The sequence below is a fragment of the Clinocottus analis genome, unplaced genomic scaffold, assembly GCF_023055335.1.
Source record: "Clinocottus analis isolate CAN_PGR_092001 unplaced genomic scaffold, fCliAna1.0.p SCAF_2, whole genome shotgun sequence".
NCBI classification, from domain to species: domain Eukaryota; kingdom Metazoa; phylum Chordata; class Actinopteri; order Perciformes; family Cottidae; genus Clinocottus; species Clinocottus analis.
The window spans coordinates 5,690,343-5,700,894 of NW_027175931.1; positions in this window are offsets into that span (position 1 = coordinate 5,690,343).

The window sequence follows — 10,552 nt, forward strand, 5'->3', positions numbered from 1 at the left end:
CTTTGATGAGAGTTAATGCGCTCTGGAAGAAAAATTGCGTGTGGTTATCAGATTAACTTCTTTTTTTTTAATGTAAGTTCTACACTGTGTGGTTTCTTTCTAGTTTTTCCAGGACTGAAGAAGTTAAAAGCCCTGAGAGAATATATTATTAAAGCTGCCCTGCTCATCCTGTCTCTCTCTCTCTCTCTCTTTCTCTCTTTCCTACTTCCTTCACGCATGGCGTACACCAATATGCAAGCAGTTTCCTTTTTACAGTAGAGGTGTGTTGAAAAGTTTTGTTCTAACAACAAGACCTCCCTAAGGACGTCTCTCTGGGGTAAGTACTGCAGCTACCTGAAATTTGAGCGGGTTGGATAGCCACGAGCAAAATCCCACAGCAAGCAACAGCGGAGGAAATAATGCAAACTCCTAACTCATGAATAAAAACATAAATGCAAATGCTGTTGCTTGTCCGCGCACATACGCAACCGCAGACACACACAAAAGTCCTGGTTGCATCTAAATTTAAAAGGGTCGAAGGACACTGATAAGAGTATTCAGCTGCTGCACAGCCACACACGGCAAAACATGGGCACACACAAGACTTGACTCCGACTCCATCTGAGAGTTTCCCCTTGAAATGTGTGTTTTAATGGCGTCAGACTCATTTATAAGTTATACAATTCAACCATAGATGACTAAAGCACTTTGAGCATTTCCACAGAGGCCCAAATATATCCATCCACTGTATTGACGGGGCTGTCAGCTCAGCATGTTGGGAATTTGACGTCAACTCTCCATCAACACACACAAGTACGTATCGGTCGCAGCATGGCTCACCTTTAGACTTCAGCTCAGAAGACCTGAGAGTGCACACGTTGACAGTAGAAGTACAGCACACAAATAGCAATATCCCAGAGTATAGCGAATGCTTTTGGGGCAGAGCCATCATCGCGTTTACATTTTTAAAATGTGGCTTTCGAGCTCAGCAACAACTCGACAAATCAAGTGCAAATGAAACCCCCGCTGAAATTACACCGGCGTGTCAAAACAGTGACGACGAGCTCTCCAAATGAGATGGAAAATGCCAATCAAGATAATTGAGAACTCCCTCAGTATGCTCGAAGCTGTGCACACAGAAGCATATGACATCCTCTTGAGCTGTGTGCGAGAAGGAGTGTGAGCGTGTAAGGGGGAGGGGAGGAGGAGGGATGGGGCGGAGGAGGGGGTTAGTGGCGGAGTAGTTTTTCCCCCTCATCATTTCTCTCTACCTGGCATAAATCATCCTCATCCAATTATGATAAAGTCTGAAGCTTAGATTACGTGGTTTTACCATAGACCAAGGGGAGGCGGGGGAGGGGGGGGGGGGGATGGAGCATTCTTACAGACGTCTTCTACACTGAATAAGAGTGAGATTTCATTTGGGCTTCAACGGAGCATGTCCTTTTAATTAATGGGGCACGGCTGAGTTGGAGATGCTGCAGCTATTTAAAATGCTAAATGGTTTTTCAGATTTTCGCTTTCTTGCTCAACAGAACCTCCCCGACAAGCATTGCACTGACACACACACACACACACACGTACTTCTCTCTCAACGCTGTCAGACTCACTGTTAGTGGCATCTGTGATTAATTCTGCGTGCGCTGAGCGAAGGGCTTCGTTGTTCTGCTACGGGATGAGATTGAAGGAGGTACAGAGCATGTGATGGATTGATCGATTGAAGTCTAATGCCATCTGCAGTCTTGCATTACCCCAGCGTTTTCTTTTTTTAACGAGTCCAAGATGTTGAGTTGTGTTGGTCGGGGAGGATCGGAAGCCAAGGAATTAGCATCCGCACTCAGCACGCATCAGGTGAATCTTCGGGAGCCGTACCAGTCAATCAGTCTAATGTGCAGTGTCCTGTTGTGAGAAGAGCACATGGAAGAAGCTATTTGACACGTGTTGGGAGAGATTCCTGGTGGAGATACTGCAAGTCTCTCTGAATCAACAGGGTGACACATCTGGAGATGTAATAATTGTCTTTTAGCGCTTCGGGATTTCGTACATTTCTTGCAAATGAATGCAGTTGGTATGAGTGTGTGAGATGCTGGCTTGAAAACAATCTATATCTCTACATTTCTAAACAGCCAATTAGTTTAGCTTAGCTTAATGACTGGAAACATGGGGGTTTTACAGGCGGTTATATAAAGGAGTGTTTCTGTAATTACTTCCTTTCTGAGTCTTGTCGTCACCATGAGGTTGCCAGGCAATCAGCGGAAATAATAATATGAATATGTATTGTCCCACAAATGTGTAAATTAGCCTTCGGCTTCAAAGGTTTGTGAAAACACATCATGGTGAATCAGAAGAGACGCACCAAATAGCACAACACGCACAGTACAGACGACGGTAATGGCCGTAGTGTGAGTAGTTTTCACAAATTTAGCAAAGTTATGGCAGTTTGTATGAAATACCTTCTGTAAATGGCGGTTGCTGTGACGTATCTCAGGAGATTTGGCCACAGAGATGTCTTCTCAACGCGTTCCCATCCCAACTCGTAACATACCAATGCTTTGTAAACGCAACGCACAACAGGTGGCCGGCAAGACAGGGACAGCTGTTTGTAACACGTCGCTGGTGTTTGCAAGGGTCAGGAACAGCAGTAATCTGGTTTAAAGTAATGTTGGTGTCAACTTGTACTGACCTTGTTGTTGACCTTGACTGCTACCTTGTTCTACAAAGGCTTCAATTATAGATAAACATATCTATGAAGTGTTTTCCTCGGCTTGTGTGTCTCACCAGAGAAGGGCAACGCATTAAAAGTGAGTTCCTGGCTGCACTGCTAATAGTTTACCCTCGCTAGGCCCTTGATAACCCCAACCCTCCCTCCCTGCCTAGCATGCACTGTCACCCTCTCACCCCTTCTCTCTCCCCACCCCCCTAACCCCCCAACCCACTGGTCCCTCGGGCTACCATTTGTGAATTCATCTCTGCCCTCACAGCCCCGCTCAGCTGTCACATCGCATCTTGCACGCGCAGACAGTCAACGATAACCGTGTTAGGGCTTTTCATATTCCATACACCCAGTTTCCACCTCCCACTATACCGACATGCAATATTAGCCACAGTCTCTCTCTACTATTACCCCCGTATCTGTCCATCCACCCATCCACCACAGTTGTGGTTCGTTGGCGAGGCTTGTCTTTGCTTTCTGTCTTGATTCCACTGTTTCTCCCTTTTGAAACTTTGTGGGTGTTTCTTTCTTTCTTTCTTTCTTTCTTTCTTTCTTTCTTTCTTTCTTGCAGGGAGTTCTGATAAACAACGGCTTTAAACTCTATATTAACACACGAGAAACTGCTTTTCCATTCGCATTGCTCACAGTGCTGCTTATTAATAAAGAAAAAACATTGCAAATCTAAAGTTTGATTTCAACTAGAATGCAAAAACACCTTGGCAACGACGGAGCGAGCATGTTTCATGTAAAACACACACAAGCTGGCTATAATCTCCCCAGCGTCTGTGCTTCTTGTGAAATCATAATTTTAAACTGATGATTTGGACAACAGAAATACAAACACTAGCTTGTCCATAAACTCTCCTCAGTTCTCTAAAGTCTTGGTCACAGTTGTTAAGACATTTCTAAACTGCTTTTAAGGAAATCTTGACTCAACTCGCGTACCACAGGTCCATGCTTGGACCCAAACAAAGTATAAAACAATAGCCGCCCATCCAGCTGCTCTTGTTGTTCGGGTCCAGGAATAAAACCAGAGCCAGTTTGCAGACGTTGAATGCCAGAGAAGTGTCAGACGACAGTCCGTGTCTGACCTCCCTCCATACACTCCCCATCATTATCAGACACGGTTGATATTTGATATTGATTGTGAGATTGTGTCACTTCACTAGTATGTGAAATCTAAGCAAGGCCTGCTACATGGGTGTAACTGCAACACTGGTATTGTTTTCCCCTCTTGAGACGGTCTCCGTGTGAGTCATCGGGGAAATATGCGGTCCTGGACACAACCTCTGTATTGGAAAGCACTTTTGAGTTTGTTTTTCTGTCTGTGGACAGTTATTTTTTTTGTTGCAACTGTGCAATGTGCTTACACGAAACTTAACAGGTTTGATATGTATTTGATTTTTTTTTTTTTATCTTACCTTTATTAAACAAGATAAGCCAATTGAGAACCAGTTTTCATTTACAATGCGGACCTGGCCAAGAAGGCAGCAACAGGAGGCGAGACTTACCGAATGAATAAAACATGGACACAGCTCAATCAATCTCATACAAAAATTATAGTCATAAGATGTACAATATATAACTTGTTCCAGGAGAAGCAAACCCCGAAACATTTGCAGAGGTCAGAGACGATCGTTTGTAATGAGTTATTGAAGGAGGGAGACGGAATGAGGGTGTCAATGAGTTTTAGCTTATTTTGTAACTCGTGCCATTCGCTTGGAGCTGCAAACTGGACCAAGAAAGGCGGAGCAGACTTTTAGAATGACCATGTTGATGAAAATTGCTGGAGCATAAATTGCGGTTACTGTTGGAGATGATGAGTAGAAAGCGGAGATATGTTGGGGTTTTAATAATGATGGTTTTATAGATGAACTGATACCGGTGGATTCATCTGCTGGTATGGAGCGATAGCCGGTTCACAGTACAGGCTGCAGTGATGAGTGTGGGAAGGACGGTATGGTAGGTAGATGAGATTTGGGCCCCTCCCACTTTATACCACAAGGCCTGATATGGCATTATACTTTGTGTGAGCTCATCGCAAAATGGTTTCTGTTTTTAATTCAGCAACACCGGTAAAGCCGTTACCAAAAGTGACCTAATTAGAAAATACTCACATTGGTCCTATGGAAGGAAATTGCTCCCGGCTTCTTTTAAACGGTTCACCTGCAAACTACATCTTGTTCCAGTGTGTCCACTGCTCCAGCGTCAGCTAGTACTATTCTTTTTAGAAAAATATATTCTAAGTAATTCAAAACTCTTCAGTGTCATTACATAGTTTGTACTAGTTTGTCATGAAATGGAATATTTAGATAAAAGCGAGAGAACATCAAAAACATGATCGTGTACCTTTGGGATCTGTGTTTTAATGGATGGTAGAATTTAGGGCAGGATACAGAAGAATGAGCTTAGCTAGAGGAAAGAAAATGTCTTGTGAGAGCCGGTCGAATGCATTGTGGAGAGTGCAGTGTCGGGACAGCGGGCCAAGTGGGATATGCCAAAGTGCAGGGAGAGACACAGTGAGAGTTTAACAGAATAAAGAGGATGATGGAAGGAAGATGGGAAACTAAGAAATGTATGTAGAGCGTACTTCTGAACAGGACAAAAGACAAGGTAAAACAGAATATTTTTTTAAAACTCGGATGTTTACATTGGATGCAATACATTTAATATAGCATTTGTGTTGCTTAAACCTACATATATCCAGTTAATTTAATTAGCCTAATTAGCATTTATCTTTATTATGATTAAACATTGATCTATCGCCCTGAAATTGTTCTGACAATTGTCTGTTATTGCATTTCAAAACATGATCTGTGCACAAATACAGCAATGTGAAAAGATGGTTTGGTTATACTTACTTGATGATGAACTCAATCGTATTTCTATAATTCACCTTTTAAGAAACACTTCTATCATTACAAGCAATTGCAAATGGGCTCTTGGCCCAAACTATATATACATATAATACACGTGGCGTGTCGTATCAACTCACTCAGAGATAAGCTTGAACAGGAGAACTGAGCAGTGACTACTGAGCTGGAGATGTTCATTCACTTTCATGAAAATAGTTCATACGGTAAGTAGACAGGTTTAGCTTTTCTTTGAGTCTCAGTCTCTAAAAATGTGTCAAGGAGAAAGGAAAGCATGTTTGGGGTCAACCAAGACACAAGGAATCCTTAAAAAAAGAGTATTTGTATAACATTATTTATCTTCATGGCCATTAATTAGAATTTTAAGATTCGAGACTCGATGGAAAACAAACCCGAACAACATGTTTGACACAAGCCTGGAATAGTCGCGCTAGCCCAGATATATTCTGTTGGTTTGGACAAATGCATTACTTCAGAGATAAAAGTCACGCGGAGCCGCGTCTGGAAAAGTTGTCGTTGCGAATAACTGCCAGGACGTGGCGAACCACTGAACCGTTCCTTGCCTGTGTTGTGTCCTGTTGTGCTGATATTCATTTTTGCTGACAGCCCCTTCCCGAAAACCCCTTTATCACCCATTCTCCTGGACATATTTCTGTGGCTTGTCAAAGGAAGGTCTCTCTCCCTCAATCACAGGGATTCAGCCTTCCAGACGCAGACACACAAGTTTCCAGGTGTCACTGAAGTGCGTCGCTTCAATCGGCCGCCCTATTGAGTGTGGAGATAAGGGAAAAGTAGAGCGAGAGGCGAGAGGAAAAAACAATAACACGGCGTCACTCGACTTGAGTGACTGACTGACTCGAACTTGTTATTGAACTGCGCAAAGCTGACAAATAAAAAAAAAGGGAGATGAAAACACAGTATGTCAGTTCTTCAATTTCATGCAAGACTGCCTTGCATCATTGCAGTGTATCCCTGTAATAAAGAGCCTTTGCCTTCTGAATAGTGATTACCTCCTTCGGCGTATACCACGCCGCCGCTGATCTAGCTCGCCCAAGGATTCTTCACACACAGCGGGCGCCTCTCACCTGACCTCAATCCAGTCATACGAGGACACCTCGGTGTTTGTTCGCCCCGCGTGTCTGATGTTTGTTCATGTGCTAAAGCGTTTTCTTGGGCGCGTGTCTTTGCACGCAGGTCACTGGCGACATGTTAAAGATGGAGCCACAACAGCAGGTGTCTTTTCTATTTCACCTTTGCGGTCGTCTGTGCTTTCCCTGTCGTCTAGGACACCTGTCGTATGAACGCCCTCCATCACCCCCCCAATCCACCCTCCTCTCCCCATGGGGTGCTGCTCCCCGGTGAGGAAAAGAGAAGGAGAGACAAAGCGCTGCAAGAGGAATTAGGCCGACAAGGACACCTGTCAAAGCCAGCTGGCACGTTGCCCGACATGGTCCTGCGACCGTCGATGTGATCGATACGGGGCTGACGTTGTAGACAGGCGCGCACAGGAAAGCAAGCACGCGCATACCCACAGCCCGCTACTATCTCTACTCCCTGATTACCCTAACTCACTTATTTACGTGTCCACTTATGCCGGCAAGAAAAATGTCCCGCATCAGCATTGTGCCGCTGGGTTGTGTTTGCCATTAAGCTTTTGATTGCATTATGGGACATAAGCATGATTGATGCAAGTGGGTAAAATGGTGATGCTGCAGAGGGAAGACGGTGCACTTACACAGATAACCCATTTGCAGGTTGGTCATTTTGATCATTGTATAGAAGACTCCTAGACTATTAAAAAGCATCATATGGCAATTATGTCATGTTGATGGTTAGGATGTTAGACATTGGCTGTACTTATCTGGGAGTTTGTACTGTGAGGAGGATATGAATGTAAACAGTTAACAAAAAAGGACATTTTGTCTGTTTTATGTGAAATTTTACACGTATTAAGTGCTTACATTAATTGTGTATTCATTTCTAGTCACTTATGAACTTGAGGTGGCTCACCTCAGGTATCCATTTATAAACCTTGTTACAATAAATGTATATTTCCTTTTTCCTAAATGTCTTTGCATTGTCCTGCATAGCTCCGTGATGTGTTCCCGCTGTTTGATTGTCAGCTGAATTTTGGATTATTGATTGAATCCATAATACCTAGAACGTTAGCTGACATTACCAGCAGAGACATAATGTTCTTGGTGCTTACAGTTCAGGCAGCTAGTTCAACTTCTGAAGATAAAAAAAACTCAACCTACACGGGTAAGCATTAGGAAAATCTCCATATTATTTACAATATTTTCCAAATGATGGTAAAAACTGTAATTTGGGGTTATGTTGGGGCTGTTTTACATGATGCAATGTTGCTTCGGGATAGTATTGCACTATAAGAAATAATCCACCATAGAAAATGTCTTCAAATAATCCCCTCCAAATCATTAATTCCAGATCAAATGAGTAAGGCCTAAATTACTATTATAATATGACATTTGCCCTTTGCATCAGCCCTGGATGTTGAGTCAGAACATTATTTTACATCGTTACTGCCTAAGCCTGCCCCTCAGGGCAGGGTCTGCGAATGATGACCACGACGGATGACTTGGTTGTGTTATCCTTTCCATCTGCATTTCCATTTCTTAAACCTAACATAGGGATTACTCCCGTATCACTTCTGATTAAATCAGATATATGCCGGGTGCTCCGTTGTTATTCTTTCTCTGTCATGATGGCTTTGTCACATCCACTCATCCTTGCCATTCAATTTACTCCAGAGCTCCAGCTTTATCATGGAGATCCTGGTTTTGTTCTCACAGCTTCAGCTAAACATCAAGCGCATTGTCATGGGGGTGTTTGGAGGGATTCGGTCACATCTGCAGCCGAGCTCACAATACGACACGATGCATTCTCCTCCTCCGCCACTCATCCCCTCTCCTTCCCCTGTCTGTTCCCTCTCATTCCCCCAGATGGAGAGAAATGACAAGCCGATGTTCTGGAGCCAGACAGACACGCTCAAGTGGAGGGGCTTCGGTGTAATGAGTGACAACTGCATGCTCGTCAGTCCCGGCAAATCAACAGTGAAAATAGAGAGAGCTGACCTGCGGACCTACTGGAAAGCACTGGTCCTGTAAGTGCCCATCTAATGGTCCGGACACACAAATACACACGCACAGAACTCAGTAAGTCAGACGGGATCAGATCCAAGGATATCGTCTCTTCCTGCTAAACATATCTTTGGTGTTGAGAAATTATACAGATTTCTGATACCAATACCACTAGACCACGTAAGACTCAGAGAAAAAGATGGACCTTTACGAATAGCAGAATTCGTCTATGCCAAGGCTCAAGGCTCTATTAATAATTCACGGTCAGACAATCAGAGAAAGAAATCTGTTAACTGACAGCCTTTCCCAAAGTGTGACAATGCAGGATACTGACTGCTGCAGGGTAGGGCAGCTCCACACTTCTTTTCACTTTTATTGTTTTCTCAACTTCCTGCATTTCTTTCCTGATGGACCATCCGACCAAACCATTCTCCAGTTCCCCAAGGCAGAGCTGGTGGCAGACGAGGGTCATTAGTAACCGTCTGGACAATCTCTCCAAACAGCACCCACTATGGGAAAACCACCCAATATTAGGCCAGGCGCCCATCATATCGTATTTCCTGCAGGCCGATGACGGCTGACACCTCTGTTGACAGGTGTAGACCCTACATCCCCCAATCCCCAGACCTGACAAGATCCTAAAAATCCTGGACACCTTGTCTCCAACACTCCTTCAGTCGTCCCTCAGAGGCTGGCTGTAAGAGGGTTGGAGAGTGGCCGGGATCCAATGAAGGAAGGACTTTGCCTGCAAAGGGCTCTTAGCAGCTTCTTGCCCGAGCACTTTGATACGCATGAGACTGTCAAAAAGCGAATAACAGGGAGCTTCGTGAGAAGTTATCAGTCGGAAAAGATCTGACCTTATCACAATACTGAGATAAGGTAAGCCCCCTCTTCTCTGCTGTCACTTTTTTTAGGGGCGGATCATCTTTTTTTTGAGAATCAGACGGGTGTATTTGACCTCTGTCAGGTATTGAGCTGACGGTCATGTGAAACGCATGCGGCATGCAAACCGCTTGTCTGCTCGTGAAATACAAAACAGCTCTTGTTTATTACTGAGGCCATTTGATTCCCAGTGACGAGACCTATCTGAAGTGCCATTTAATAAATGATGTTCCATAATGGCGGTAGTTCATAACAAGTACGTCATTTTCTCACTTGTGTGGGTCCCCATCTGCCCTGAATAAATTGTGCAAATGGGTTGCACAGTGGTGGGATTGTGGTCTCTAACTGGCTTTTGGCTGAGCTAAATGGAAACTGTCTGTTGAAGGGGGGGAGGGGGGGGGAATCGCTGATCTTCCACTTATCCCCGCTGATGCCTCTCACTAAATATAAAAGGGCAGGAATCCTATCAGAGAGAGGCATGTAGCGTAACAGTGTGCGATCTAACGTGAGCTTCAGCTCCAATTATGATGTTCGCTTCAATCTTGAGGGGGAACTGCCCTGCTTGTGTGGTTTCGCTTGTTTAGCACCGTAAGGTAACTGGCTCATTTACAGCCCTCATTGAAAAAGACGTGTCAGGATGTAAGCACCGTTGGCTCACAGAAAACGAGGAACAAAGAACACACAAGGAAGAAAGAGATGTGGAAAAGTGGAAGGAGGACGGTTATTTGTGTCGGACTTCAGCAAATGTACCCTTTCCATATACCCAAGGGCCACCGTGACTCATATTAATGATTTTCTGGCACACGTTTCAGTAAAAAATAGAATAGTACTCTCTGTACCTGGGCAGGTAGTCAAAGCTGGCCCAGCTGTGTGATGCTAGCTCCCTCTGCGGGCACTTAGCCAACATTTGCATTTATTGATGCCAGACAACAGGCCCCGTGATATCCTGCCAGTATCAGCAATCTCATCTGCTGCCTCACGACTTGCCGCAAACTTCTATTCTC